Source organism: Chiloscyllium plagiosum, chromosome 9, assembly GCF_004010195.1.
Source record: "Chiloscyllium plagiosum isolate BGI_BamShark_2017 chromosome 9, ASM401019v2, whole genome shotgun sequence".
NCBI lineage: Eukaryota > Metazoa > Chordata > Chondrichthyes > Orectolobiformes > Hemiscylliidae > Chiloscyllium > Chiloscyllium plagiosum.
This window is the reverse complement of record NC_057718.1, coordinates 16,191,906-16,207,847: the sequence shown is the minus strand read 5'-3', so window position 1 is coordinate 16,207,847 and position 15,942 is coordinate 16,191,906. Positions and strand designations below refer to the sequence as shown.

Genomic DNA, 15,942 nt, shown 5'->3' with positions numbered 1-15,942 from the left:
ACTCCTGGCAGATATTGTTAACAACAAGATCTAAGGAAATTGCCATTTTTGTCACAACCAATGGATTGGACCAATGTCAGGTTATACTATTTAGATTTAAGAACACCCCAGCTACATTTCAATAGCCAAAGCACTTAATTGTAATATATCATACTGCATGGAAGGGATATATAGTTAGAAATCTTGTTTACACAATTGTAGTCAGCCAGGTTGGTATCTGGCAAAAAGTGAATTTGTCAAAGTGGACATGTTGCAGAACAGGTACAAATGTCACCCAAAATAGCAAAAGGAACAGCTCAAATTTACTTTTCCACCCCAAAACAAAGGTCTTTGGAAATGTGCAGATTTTATTGGAAGTTTGTACCTAAATTTAGTACAACAACCATACCCTTACCTAACTTGTTAAAACAGATGGCATGGTCAACAAGATGGCAGGCAGCCTTTGAAAAGCTGAAAGCAATCTTAACAAATTAAGCCAAATGGACTGCATCTAACTTAACAAACCATTTAAACTAGGTCTGTGACCAGTGGAGTGCCACAAGGATCGGTGCTGGGTCCTCTACTTTTTGTCATTTACATAAATGATTTGGATGCGAGCATAAGAGGTACAGTTAGTAAGTTTGCAGATGACACCAAAATTGGAGGTGTAGTGGACAACGAAGAGGGTTACCTCAGATTACAACAGGATCTGGACCAGATGGGCCAATGGGCTGAGAAGTGGCAGATGGAGTTGAATTCAGATAAATGCGAGGTGCTGCATTTTGAGAAAGTAAATCTTAGCAGGACTTATACACTTAATGGTAAGGTCCTAGGGAGTGTTGCTGAACAAAGAGACCTTAGAGTGTAGGTTCATAGCTCCTTGAAAGTGGAGACACAGGTAGATAGGATCGTGAAGGCGGCATTTGGTATGCTTTCCTTTATTTGTCAGAGTATTGAGTACAGGGGTTGGGAGCTGAAAAATGTGTTGCTGGAAAAGCGCAGCAGGTCAGGCAGCATCCAAGGAGCAGGAGAATCGACGTTTCGGGCATAAGCCCTTCTTCAGGAATGAGGAGGGTTTGCCAAACAGGCTAAGATAAAGGTAGGGAGGAGGGACTTGGGGGAGGGGCATTGGGAATGCGATAGGTGGAAGGAGGTTAAGGTGAGGATGATAGGCCGGAGAGGGGGTGGGGGCGGAGAGGTCGGGAAGAAGATTGCAGGTCAAGAAGGCGGTGCTGAGTCCGAGGGTTGGGACTGGGATAAGGTGAGGGGAGGGGAAATGAGGAAGCTGGAGAAATCTGCATTCATCCCTTGTGGTTGGAGGGCTCCTAGGCAGAAGATGAGGCGCTCTTCCTCCAGGCGTCGTATTGCCATGGACTGGTGATGGAGGAGGCCAAGGACCTGCATGTCCTTAGCGGAGTGGGAGGGGGAGTTAAAGTGTTCAGCCACGGGTCAGTTGGGTTGGTTGGTGCGGGTGTCCCAGAGGTGTTCTCTGAAACGTTCCGCAAGTAGGCGGCCTGTCTCCCAATGTAGAGGAGGCCACATCGGGTGCAGCGGATGCAGTAAGTGATGTGTGTGGAGGTGCAGGTGAATTTGTGACGGATATGGAAGGATCCCTTGAGGCCTTGGAGGGAAGTGAAGGGGGAGGTGTGGGCACGTTTTGCATTTCTTGCGGTTGCAGGGGAAGGTACCGGAAGTGGAGATTGGGTTGATGGGGGCTGTGGACCTGACGAGGGAGTCGCGGAGTCTTTCTGGAACGCTGATAGGAGAGGGGAGGGAAATATATCTTTGGTGGTGGAGTCTGTTTGGAGGTGGCGGAAATGACGAAGGATGATACGATGGGAGGTTGGTGGGGTGGTAGGTGAGGACCAGTGGGGTTCTGTCCTGGTGGCGATTGGTGGGGTGGGGTTCAAGGGCGGAGGAGCCATAAGTGGAGGAGGTGCGGTGGAGAGCATCGTCAACCACGTCTGAGGGGAAATTGCGGTCTTTGAAGAAGGAGGCCATCTGGGATGTTCGGTATTGGAATTGGTCCTCCTGGGAGCAGATGCGGCGGAGGCAAAGGAATTGGGAATATGAGATGGCGTTTTTACAGGGGGCAGGGTGGGAGGAGGTGTAATCTAGGTAGCTGTGGAAGTCCTCCCACTCTGCCCCCTGTAAAAATACCATCCCATATTCCCAATTCCTTTGCCTCCACCGCATTTGCTCCCAGGAGGACCAATTCCAATACTGAACAACCCAAATGGCCTCCTTCTTCAAAGGGTTCAGAAAAGATTTATAAGGATGTTGCCAGGGTTGGAGCATTTGAGCTATAGGGAGAGGCTGAACAGGCTGGGGCTGTTTTCCCTGGAGTGGCTGAGGGGTGACCTTATAGAGGTTTACAAAATTATGAGAGGCATGGATAGGATAAATAGGCAAAGTCTTTTCCCTGGGGTCGGGGAGTCCAGAACTAGAGGGCATAGGGGAAAGAGGGGAAAGATATAAAAGAGACCTAAGGGGCAACTTTTTCACACAGAGGGTGGTACATGTATGGAATGAGCTGCCAGAGGACATGGTGGAGGCTGGTACAATTGCAACATTTAAGAGGCATTTGGATGGGTATATGAATAGGAAAGGTTTGGAGGGATATGGGCGGGGTACTGGCAGGTGGGACTAAATTGGGTTGGGATATCTGGTCATTGTGGACAGGTTGGACCGAAGGGTCTGTTTCCATGCTGTACATCTCTATGACTCTTGCAGCAGATGCTGATAATGTGGGAATTGGTACATTTCTCCTACAAGATGACAAAGTTGGAATGGAGAAGCTAATAGCTTATTTTTCGAAGAAGTTGAAGCAAGATCAGAAAAGAGGGCATTAGCTGTATTGGCAACTCTTCAACACTTCGAAAGTTTATATTCAACATGAAAACTGAAACTTTAGTTTTTACTGATCATAATCCATTAACTTTTATTGAGAAATGTAATACTAATACTCCTAGACTATTCTGCTGCAGGTTGATACAGCAGCTATTTTAATGTAAATATTGTACATATTTCTGTGAAAGAAAATGTAATTGTTAATGCTTTATCCCAAATGTAAACTGTTCAGAAATCAGGCCAGTTACAATCCCATATGCCTGTAATTCTTTGAATCATTGAAACTGCATAATTGAATTGGCCAGTTTATATCTTATTTTTATTTCAACTTATTCTTCGTTGTCTATCTTTGAGAGAGTGGAGGCTAGAATCAAAGAAGACTGGGTTTAAATCACAGACATTAATTAATTACATTTTTTATCTTTGCTCAGCTAAAGCTACTGTATTAGTAACAAATTGTTATTTCTTTTGTTTAAGCTATTAATTTGATATTTGGTACTGGTTATTCAAAAGGTCTGGCTAGGATCTATTCAGACAATTCTGATCATCATTGCTTTAATTTTACTGTGTTTTGAATATAGTAGTGAGGCTGATTTTATCATTGAGGATCTACTGACACAAATTGACTGCAGCTTTTCAAAAACAAAAGACAGTAGACATTTAAAGACAATTTGTGATTAATGCCTCTTTCCAGATTGCTAATAGCTGTATAAACAGAATGGAGGAACTGTTCCTGATAGCTATGCCAGTTCTACTGGTGGATAATCAGACGTCGCATGATATCCAAAAGTCTTGCTGTTTGCCAGAAGGTTTATGTAAAAGTTGAGAGTTTCACAGAATTCTATGATTACTCATTAGTGTCTTTGAATCTTTTATCTCAAAGGTGGTTCTTTCCTTTTAGACATTGTGCAAAGGTCCAAGTTTCCGTTAAAAATGTCTTCACCAGATGGTTCATTTTAGTTTGTTAGTGTTTCCAATAACATTGGAATGTTAATTTATGAAGATACCAATCAATAGAAATAGCTTGCAGTAGTCTCTGAGGTATTATTCTTTTATTCTTCTAACTGGGATTCTATTCTCTGAACCTTCGGTAAGTTGGCAATGGAAGGAAATGACCAAACAGCCATCCTGTAGCTTTCTGAGCCACAATCCTTCTGACAAAAAAAAACAGTTCAAACTTTGGTTCTTTTTTGTTTTTTCAACATTCTTTTTGTTAGATTGGTTGGCACTGGCTTCTAGGTGATAGCCCATAAACATCCGAACATCCCCTAACACTTGAGGACAATGCACATTCACAGCCGAAACATCTACCCAGTGTTCTTTGAACAAGAATCCACCTACAATCAACTTCCAGGTCAGGTCCAAAAAATAAATATCAGGTTTTTTTTTGTTTTTAAAAAAAAGAAAGCTATCAGACCAAGGATCACATTCAAATCTCAAATGATTTTAAAAATATAAAACTGCTAGGGTTTTAATGTGCATCAACCCTCAAAACATGAAAAGCCATTTCAAAAATTCATTTCATGACAAGATCAGTAGCACTTAAATGACAACAAACGGAGTGCAGGTTCTTAGTCCCTTGAAAGTAGAGTCGCAGTAGATAGCGTAGTGAAGAAGACGTCTGTTATGCTTTCCTTTATTGGTCAGAGCATTGAGTACAGGAGTTAGGAGGTCATGTTGCGGGTGTACAGGACACTGGTTAGCACACTTTTGGAATAATGGTTGTAATTCTGATCTCCTTACTATTGAGAGGATCTTGTGAAACTTGAAAGGTTTCAGAAAAGATTTACAAGGATGTTGCCAGGGTTGGAGGATTTGAGCAATAGAGAAAGGCTGAATAGGCTGGGGCTGTTTTGCCTGGAACGTTGGAGGCTGAGGGGTAACCTTACAGAAATTTATAAAATCATGAGGGGCATGGACAGGATAAATAGGCAAGGCCTTTTCCATGGAACTAGAGGTTTAGGGTGAGAGGAGAAAGATATAAAAGGGACCAAAGAAGCAACTTTTCACGCAGAGGGTGGTATGTGTATGGAATGAGCTGCCAGAGGAAGTGGTGGAGGCAGGTACAAATTACAGCATTTAAAACGCATCTGAATGAGTATTTGAGTCGGAAGGGGTTAGAGGGATATGGACCAGGTGCTGGCAAAGGAAACTAGATTAGGTTAGGATATTGGTAGGCATGGATGAGTTGGATCAAAGGGTCTGTTTCCGTGCTGTACATTTCTATGACTGTATGACTCCAAACAAAACTCTCATCAATTCATGCTTCTTCCCATCACTAGACAACATCCTTAATTCGTAAATTATATTCTTAAATTTTTTTAAGGGAAGATGTGACAATATTATGGCTTTAAGAGGAGTGTTTTGTGCTGGTTGTTTTTTAAAGATAGGTTTTGAGCCAGAGGTACCAAATTGTCTCTTCCAAGCAAATAAAGTGAACAGTTTGAGGCGCCCTGGGTTTTTTTATAACGTTAGAACAACAGAAGCAATGTGATGGTTACAGTCAGGCTCCCACAGAACTAGGGGTTTTAATTTAATTTGCAATTACTGGGGTTTTGAAATTGGCTGTGGATGTTAATATACAGCTGTCTCAGCCATAGCAGAATTTTCCCTTGGTGTTCTTTTCTCCTGGACTGGAGAAACATCACATCTGAGACTATATTCTCCTGAATTTGCCTTTGCCAAGGGTGTGTTTACGGGATGTCACTACATTTGATCAGTTGCTGTTTAATAGTTAAATAATCTATTCTTCTGTTAAGTTTCTAATAAAGTTAAAGTTATACCACTTCTTCTTTCTTTTGTTTGCATGTTACTGAGTATAAGAATAAAGTGTTTTGCTTAGAGCTGAGTAGCGAGACCAATCAAAATACATCTGGAACACAACTCCTTACACTTGCCTTTAAATAAGATAAAAGTTAGGGTTCAGGCTATGTCCTTGGTATATCTGAAGGGAGTTTGGTGTGGTCCATAACACTACATGGACACTAGCAAAGCCTTTGGCAAGGTTCCATATGGTAGCCTGCTTAGTAAGGTTAAATCACACTGGATCCAGGGAGAGCTAGCCAGTTGGATACAAAATTGGCTTGACGGTAAGAGATCGAGGCTGGTAATAGAGGATAGTTGTTCAGACTGGAGGCCTATGGATCGGTCCACTGTTGCTCCTCTTTTATATACATGATTTGGATGAGAATATAACAGACCTGGTTAGTAAGTTTGCAGATGATACCAAAATTGATGGTAATGAAGGTTATCTAAGAGTACAACTGGACTTTGATCAACTGGGCCAGTGGGTTGAGGGTTCCAGACCCACAGCAATGTGGTTGACTCTTAGCTGTCCTCTGGGAAATTAGGGAATTTTAGAGGCAGCACGGTGGCTCAGTGGTTAGCACTACTGCCTCACTGCAGCAGGGACCCAGGTTTGATTCTACCTTTAGGCGAGTATGTGTGGAGTTTGCACATCTTCCCTGTGCCTGCGTGGGTTTCCACCGGGTGCTCCAGTTTCCTCCCAGAGTTCAAAGATGTGCAGGTTAGGTGGATTGGCTATGCTACATTCTCCATAGTGCTCAGGGCTGTGTAGATTAGTTGCATTAGCCATGGGAAATGCAGGGTTATAGGATAGGGGGAATGGGTCTGAATGGGATGCTCTTCAGAGGGTCTTGTTGGACCAAATGGCCTGTTTCTACACTGTAGGATCCTATTTAAATCACACCTTAGCCTTCTAAATTTTAGGGGAAACAGGCCTAATTCATGTAATTTCTCTTTACAATCCTGAAGTCCAGGTATCATTCTTGTAAACCTAGGCTGTTCTCCCTTCATGGCTAACATATCTTTCCTAAGGTGTGGTGTCCAGATTTGCTCACAATGGGATCTAACTAGGTTACTGTATAACTGTAGCATAATTTCTGCATCCTTGCATTCCAGTTCTCATTTATAAAGGCTAATATTCCATTAGTTTTCCTTATTATTTTCTGCACCTGTTCATGCAATTTTAAATATCCAAGCACCTGAGTTTCTTTGGACATCCACTGCATTTAGAACAGTACAACACAGGACCAAGCTCTTCAGCCCACGATGTTGTGCCAAACGTGACACCAAATTAAACTAATCCCTTCTGTCTGCCTTCAGACAATATCCCTCCATTTCTTGCATATTTATGTGCTTGTCTAAAATGTCCTTAAACGCCTTGACCGTATCTGCCTCCACCACCAGCCCTGGCAGCATGTTCCAGACTCCTATCTTTCTCTGTAAAAATCTTGCCCCTCACATCTCCTTTGATCTTTACCCCTCTCGGCTTAAATGCAGGCCTCTTAGTATTAGACATTTCAACTTTGGGAAAAAGACTTCTGACCGTCAACTTTTATAAAGTTCTATCAAGTCTTCCTTCAGCCTTTGTCGCTCCAGTGAAAACAACTTGAGTTCTTCTAGCCTTTCCTTATAGCTCATACCCTGTAATCCAGGCAGCATTCTAGTAAACCTCTTCCAAAGCCTCCATGTTCTTCCTGTAAAGTGGCAACCAGAATTGAATGCAATACTCAAATGTGGCCTAACCAAAGTCTTCTAAAGTTGCAACATGATATCCTGACTCTGATACTCAATTCCACAATCAACAAAGGCAAGCATTTAACTTCACACCAGATAAAGAGTACCCTGATCTATCCTTTCTCAGTCCAAAAATTGATAACCTCATGCTTGCTTACACTGCCATATTTTCTGTCAGTCACTAATAATTCATACAAATAAACGAGGTCTTAATACAGAACCTTGTAGACATCACTGGTCACATCCTGCCATTTTGAGTATCTGCTATTTCTGCACTGTCACCTGCAACTCAACCAATTTTCCAGCCACATCAGTAATTTACCTTCAATTCTGCGCACTACCTTAGTTAACAGTTTCTTCTGTGGAACTTCATTAAGTCTTCTGGAAATCCATATAATCAAAATGCAAAGACATTCCTCTGTACACTACTTTAGTCACCATTTCAAAAAATTTAATAAGGCTTGTCAGGCATGACCTGCATGTCATGAATCCATGCTGGGTTTCCCCAATTAACTGAAAATTGTCAAGGTGTTTAGTTACCCCGTGCTTGATTATAGATTCCAACAATTTCCCCACCACAGATGTTACAATAACTGGTCTGTAATTCCCTGGCTTCCCTCTTTTGCCTTCTTAAAGTAGAGTGGTACGTACAATTGTTTAATCCAGAGGGAAGATTATTATACCTAAGAAATTCAGAGATCATAGTATGGCATCTGCAATTTGCTCCCCTAATTCCTTTAACACACTGACGGAAACCATCAGGTCCCAGGGATTTGTCACTCTTTAATTTAATTAATTTCCTCACTACCAATGTTTTACTTATATTAATTTTATTCAGTCCGAGTCTCCAATTCACTATTAATTTCCTCAGGACTTCTTTTCTAATGCAAATAATGAGGTAAAATAATTATTCAACATGTCTGCCATTTCCCCACATACCATTGACAATATCCCCACTTTTAGTATTTAGTGGGCCAACATTGCTACTGACTACCTGCATTCCTTTATGTAACTATAAAATTTCTTATTGATCTTTACGTTATTGGCAAGTTTCCTTTCATAATCCCTTTTAGTAGCTCTTATAAGCTGTTTTGCGGCCATTCACTTGCCATTGTATCTTTCCTTATCAGCAGAATCTGTGCTCTTCTTTGTATTTTTATGAACTCTTTTAGTTTCAGATAATGATGCACTATCAACTCTATCAATACAATCTTTAGTCAAGGAATAAGGTACAAATTTGTCTTTGCAACTGTATTTACTTCCCTATAGACTACATAATCTGGTTTAGAAACCAATTCCACAAGAGAACTTCGATTATTATGGCTTGGTTCAATCAATTAATTCGCCAATATATGTTGATGTACCTTTGTTGTTTGGCCCTGTATCTTCGAGTTTAATGATTGCCTTTCTTTTAAAAATCATACCTGAATTACCTAAATTAACATAGTGTTTGGTCAATAAGATACACCCCCAAGCATATCTTTGCGAACTTCTTTGTACTTTCTAAGTAATTTTACGATACTTTTTTGTATTTTCTAAGCAATTTCACGATATCTTTCTCCAGATATGAAAAGTGTCTGTTTCTAAATTTGTTAAAAGGAGAAGGTTTCCTATGGGAAATGCCCATTTCTTCTTTGTTTTCATCCCTCTTTCTTCTATTCTCCTCTATTATATTTACTACTTGACACATTTGTACTTTCTCGTCATCATCTCTATGACAGTAATGTTTTAACACTGTCACATCACATAATCAATTCCTTTTCCTACAGACAGATGTATCAATTACATGTCACCTTATTAACCTCTTTTGACTACTTTGTAGGGATACTGAATCTTGCTTCTAGCGGATCACCTGATAAAGGCAACAGAATCAAGACTTCATCTCCTGCTTTGAAATTTCTGGTTGTCACACATTTATCTGCCCACTCTTTTGTTTTGCAAGTTTACAAATGCTCCTGCACAATTTTACATGCTCCGGTTAACTTTCTGACAATATGGACACAATCTAAAATTGAAGATTTCTGATTTAATTTCTCTTCAATTAGTATTAGTCGTCCTCTTATTTCATGGCCATAAACTAATTCAAATGGGCTAAAGCTGGTAGATTCAGTAGGAAAATCTCTAGTTGCAAATCAGAGGAAATCTAACCCTTGTCCCAATCCTTTGGAAACTTATAACAATGGGCTTTTAACATGGCTTTGAGAGTCTGGTGATACCACTACAAAACATCTTGGGTTAATGGTTGGTTGATTTCAGTTGTTAAATCCCAAGCTACTTATGATATGCTGAAAATTAGAGTCATAGAGACATACAGCGCAGAAACAGACCCTTCGGTCCAACTCGTCCATGCCGATCAGATATCCCAACGCGATCTAGTCCCACCTGCCAGCACCCAACCCATATTCCTCCAAACCCTTCCTATTCATATACCCATCCAGATACCTTTTAAATGTTGCAATTGTACCGGCCTCCACCACTTCCTCTGGCAGCTCAATTCATATACGTACCACCCTCTGCATGAAAAAGTTGCCCCTAAGGTCTCTTTTATACCTTTCCCCTTTCACCCTAAACCTATACCCTCTAGTTATGGTCCCCTCCACCCCAGGGAAAAGAGTCTGTCTATTTATCCTACCCACGCCGCTCATGATTTCATTACCCTCTGTAAGGTCACCCCTCAACCTCCAACGCTCAGGGAAAACAGCTTCAGCCTATTCAGCCTCTCCTTATAGCTCAAATCCTCCAACCCCAGCAACATCCTTGTAAATCTTTACTGAACCTTTCAAGTTTCACAACATCCTTCCAATAGGAAGGAGACCGGAATTACACACAATATTCCAACAGTAGCCTAACCAATGTCCTGTACAGCCACACTGCTGCCTCACAGCGCCAGAGACCTGGGTTCAATTCCCGCCTCAGGCGACTGACTGTGTGGAGTTTGCACATTCTCCCAGTGTCTGCGTGGGTTTCCTCCGGGTGCTCCGGTTTCCTCCCACAGTCCAAAGATGTGCAGGTCAGGTGAATTGGCCATGCTAAATTGCCCGTAGTGTTAGGTAAGGGGTAGATGTAGGAGTATGGGTGGGTTGCGCTTCGGCGGGTCGGTGTGGACTTGTTGGGCCGAAGGGCCTGTTTCCACACTGTAAGTAATCTAATCTAATCTCCCAACTTCTGTACTCCATACTCTGATCAATAAAAGAAAGCATACCAAACGCCTTCTTCACTATCATATCTATCTGCAACTCTACTTTCAAGGAGCTATGAACATGTACCCCAAGGTCTCTTTATTCAGCAACACTCCCTGGGACCTTACCATTAAGTGTATAAGCCCTGCTAAGATTGGCTTTCCCAAAATGCAGCACCTCGCATTTATCTAAATTAAACTCCATCTGCCACTTCTCAGCCCATTGGCCCATCTGATCAAGATCCCGTTGTAATCTGAGGTAACCTTCTTTGCTGTCCACTACCCCTCCAATTTTGGTGTCATCTGCAAACTCACTAACCAATTCTCATGTTCACATCCAAATCATTTATATAAATTACGAAAGTTGTGGACCCAGCACCGGATCCTTGTGGCACCCCACTGGTCACAATCCTCCTGTCTTAAAAACAAGTCTCCACCACCAACCTCTGTCTTCTACCTTCGAGCCAATTTTGTATCCAAATGGTTAGTTCTCCCTGTATTCCACGAGATCTAACCTTGCTAACCAATTTTCCTTGGGGAATCTTGTTGAACGCCTTACTGAAGTCCATACAGATCACATCTATCACTCTGTCCTCATCAATCCCTTTGCTACTTCTTCAAAAAACTCAATCAAGTTTCTTTTACAACGTTTGATCAGATTGTAATTCTATTGGTAGACCATAAGTAAAAAAAACTCTTCAGTTTTTTTTCCCACTTTCACCTTAGCTCTGATTGACCTCAACAAAGCAGCCTCTGGAAATTGTTCTCCAATAATGCATATTTCGTCAATGCAAATTTGCTGTAACACAATTGACGAATAGGGTTCGCTGTTTCTAATGCGCACAATTTTAAAACGTGTCGGCTATAGCATGACTATTATTTGTATTGCACGATTCTTGTATAATGTGGGGTCACACAGAAATGTGACTATCATACTATAAAAGAAATTACAGTAGTCATATCCATAAAAGTCAGGATTTATTCGTTTCCAACTTCCATTTTAGATAACGGCCCTACACAATCCACTAGTATAAGACTGAATGGTTCCTCGGAAATCAATATAGAAATCAGGGTTTAATTATATGATGAATTTTACCTACAACTAGGCAAGGATGGCATGTTTTATAAAACTGGACACCATATTTATTCAGTTTTGGCCAGGAAAAACATCTGCTTATGAATACCTGAGTTTTTCAAATCCCCCATTTGCCCTGTCAAGGGAATTTCATATGCTACTCACAATACTGTCCAGCTATTGTATGAATATACTACTATCTGTGCCCCAGTCCATCCTTTTGCCTGTGGGTCTGTGGGGGTGGTGCCTCCACTTCCTCGTCAATAATTTGTTCTTCAGATAATAGCACAACAGAACTCCTTCATCCGTTACCTCCACATTAACTGACTGTAAATGTATGTAATTCAGGATCTTTTTCTTGTGTTTCAATTAGGGATGGCATATCAAACACTCTGCCTGAATTATTTTCATCTCTTAGGAAAATTCCACTTAGTCTTTCAATTGTTTGTGACATCACATCAATGCTTGTTGATAGTTTTTGTTTAACCATCACTCTGGCTACTACATTCAAGGGAAAAACACCAGGAACCTGTTTCTACAAATGTTTTTGAACCTCCTTTGGACACTCTAGCTATAGATGAAGCTACAACCTTTCATCCTGCCACACCATTACTTCGAAGAAAGTCTACTCTCTCAATAAGTAATGTCTTCATTACTCTGGCAATTACTTCTCCTGATATTAACTCACATTCCAGTTGTACATTATATTGAATCACAGAATCCCTACAAGCATGGAAACAGGCCAGTCGGCCCATTAAATACTGGAACCAGAATATATTCTGCACCAATCCCATTTATTAGTACCTTAGCTTCGATCAAACTCTACAGATAGAAAACTAACAGTTTCTCTAGTAGAAGTGAGCATTCATCCAGGGTTTTTAGTATGGGTATGGGTTTAGCTATATCACCTGAAGAAAAATGAGTCACCTACCCCTTCAACTAAAATCTTGTATTTCTCACACAGCTGAACATTTTTTTTTTTATTAATGATAGACTTTATCTCCGGCCTTTTTCGTAATTGTTACAGCTACAACTTGGTCCATGGTAAGATTATTTTCAGTTTCCTTTTCTGACATGTTTACTTACTCCTATAAGTTCCATGAGTTTATCTTGCACCTTGCAACATTCTGAAAGCACGAGGCCTAACATTACATAGAAACATTTAAGCTTCCAAACTTCACCTCCATCCTCAGCGATCTCTTTCTTATTCTGAGGAGTTCTTGGGGTGTTCCCTACAGTTCATTCCGTACACTGCCATCTTTTCACTCTCCCACTTCTATTCTTCACAAAGTTCCGGGGTGATGGAAAAAAGATTTACGGATCAGTTGATAACCACCAATCATTATAGCTGCTTGTCTTGTCGTTGCTGTTCTTTAGTCTTCTACACGAGTTCTGATCACAGAAGGTAGTGTAGTTTTAAAATCTTTTAAAAGAAAAATTTCTCTAAGTGCATCACAAATATTCTCAACATTTAAGACCCTTATCCACCTGTCAAAATTATTTTACTTAACCCTCTCAAACTCAACAGAAAGTTTGTCTGGGCTATTTCAGCAAGTTGCATAGCCCCTGCCTGTACACTTCTGGGACTAATTCATATGCACTTAGAATATCCCTTTAACCCCAGCATAATCCCTTGATCATTCTTCCAATAGGGATGCATAAATCTCTTATGCTTTACCAGTTAATTTACTTGGCATGGGCAAGGTCCAATCTGCTACTGGCCACTTCGTTTGGGTTGCTACTTTCTCAAACAATATGAAAAATGCTTCCACACTGGGGCAGCACGGTGGCTCAGTGGTTAACATTGCTGTCTCACAGCGCCAGGGACCCGAGTTCAACTCCAACCTCGGGCGACTGTCTGCGTGGAGTTTGCATGCTCTCCCCATGTCTGCGTGGGTTTCCTCCGGATGCCCCGGTTTCTTCCCACATCCAAAGATGTTCAGGTTAGGTGAAATGTCCGTGCTAAATTGCCCATAGTGTTCAGGGATGTGAAGGTTACGTGCATTAGTCAGGGGTACATGCAGAGTAATGGGGATTGGGTTTGGGTGGGATACTCTTCAGAAGGTTGGGGTGGACTTGTTGGGCCGAAGGGCCTGTTTCCAACTTGTAGGGATTCTAACATTGCTATCTTCAAAATGTTGGCAAAGTTTGCACTGCGTTGACTATTTCCTGATTTAACCACAGATTATGTCTAGAACTTTCCGAATCCAAGTCACTCAAGTGTCTGGTTTAACCTACCTAACCTACCATAATTTGTGATTTAAATTCCTGTCCTCCTTTTTCTTTCCTCCCATTCTCTTTTCCCTCTCTTCTTACTGTTCTTTCTTTCTTTATCCACCTTTGGAATTCTCTCTCCAATTTCCTCATTCCCAATTGCGTTAACTGCAACTCAAAATTCATTGATGCAGCCAATGCACTGCCTGTATCACGTGGCTTTTCTATTTCCACGAAACCCAACTCTTTCATTATTAAATCTGCAAATTTAGCTTGCCGTGGATACTTTACTTCCAGTTTGGTGTCTATTTCTACAGGTCTAGCTTTAATTATATCCTGCAACCATACCAGGAAAACTTCTGACACTTTCAAAGATCTTCAACAATTTCCATAAGACCAAGAGACAAAGGAGCCGAAATCAGGCCATTCAGCTCATTGACTCTGCTCCACCATTCAATCTCAACCCCATTCTCCCTCTTTCTCCCCATATCTTTTGATCCCCTTGACAATCAAGAACCTATCTATTTCTGCCTTAAATATACTCAGTGACCTAGCCTTCACAGCTTTCTGTGGCCATGAATTCCATAGATTCACCACCCTCTGCTGAAGTAGTTGCTTGTCCTCTCCGTTCTGAGGGTCTTACCTTTACTCTAAGGCTGTCTCTCCTGCTAATGGTGGCTCAGTGGTTAGCACTGTTGTCTCCCAGCGCCAGACATAGTAAGGTTAAAATCAACTAGGAGAAAGTGAGGACTGCAGATGCTGGAGATCAGAGTTGAGAGTGTGATGCTGGAAAAGCACACCAGATCAGGCAACATCTGAGCAGGAGCAGGAGAGTCGACGTTTCGGGCAAAAGCTCTTCATCAGGAATGTGGCTTGTGAGCTGAGGAGATGGAGAGATAAATGGGAAGGGGGTAGGGTGGGACTGTGGGGAAGGTAGCTGAGAATGCGACAGGTAGACGGAGATGGGGTAAAGGAAATAGGACAGAGGGGAGGGTACAGCGGATATGTGGGAAGGAAGATGGACAAGTAGGACGAGTCATAAGGGCAGAGCCAAGCTGGAAGGTTGGAAACTGGGAAAAAGGTGTGGGAAGGGGAAATGAGACCGCAATATCCCCTCCCATGTGGTCGATGATGCCCAGCGCATCTCATCCACTTCCCACACCTCTGCCCTCAAACCCACCAGTCCAACCACAACAAAGACAGATCACCCCCGCCCTCACCTTTCACACCACCAACCTCCAGATACATCACATCATCATCCGCCATTTATGCAACCTACAAACAGACCCCATCAACAGAGATATATTTCCCTCCCCATCCCTATCCGCTTTCCGTAAAGACCATTCCCTCCACGTGTCTTGTCAGGTCCATGGCTCCCACCAACCCACCCTCCCCTCCTGGCACCTCCCCTGCCACTGCAGGAATTACAAAATCTGCACCCACACTTCCCCTCTCAACTCCATCCAAGGCCCCAAAGAAGCCTTCCACATCCATCAGAGTTTTACTTACACTTCCACAGATGTCATTTACTGTATCCGGTGCTCCCGATGCGGTCTCCTCTACATTGGGGAGACAGGACCCCTGCTCGCAGAATGCTTCAGAGAACATCTCCGGGACATCCAGACCAACCAACCTCACCGTCCTATGGCCGAACACTTCAACTCCCCCTCCCATTCCGCCAATGACATGCAGGTCATTGTCCTCCTCCATCATCTGGAGGAAGAACTCCTCATTTTCCGCCTTGGGACCCTCCAACCACACTGCATCAATGTGGACTTCACCAGTTTCTTCATTTCCCCGACCCCCACCCCCACCCCAATCTTATCCCAGTTCCAACTTTCAAACTCAGCTCCACCTTCATAACCTCTCCTACTTGTCCATCTTCCTTCCCACTTATCCATTCCACCCTCCTCTCCAATCTATCACCTTTACCTCCACTTCCATCTACCTATCGCACTCTCAGCTACCCTTCCCCTCAGACCACCCCCTCCCATTTATCTATCCACCCCCCTGGCTCACAAGCCTCATTCCTGATGGAGGGCTCCTGCTCCTCTGGTGTTCCCTGACCTGCTGTGCTTTTTCCAATACCACACTCTTATCTCTCACA

At 42.3% G+C, this 15,942-nt stretch overlaps 1 protein-coding gene across 6 annotated transcripts in view; it reads right to left on the bottom strand.

Annotated features, from left to right (window-relative positions):
* Window positions 1-15,942, bottom strand: part of LOC122552657 (RAC-gamma serine/threonine-protein kinase) — a 482,101-nt gene that overhangs the window by 282,005 nt on the left and 184,154 nt on the right. The window contains exon 2 of one of the 6 annotated variants that reach the window (XM_043695474.1): window positions 12,803-13,013. The exons of the other annotated variants lie outside the window; for them this stretch is intronic. The gene's annotated coding sequence lies outside the window, so the exon portion shown is untranslated. The remainder of the gene's footprint in view (window positions 1-12,802; window positions 13,014-15,942) is intronic. 6 annotated transcript variants of the gene reach the window in all.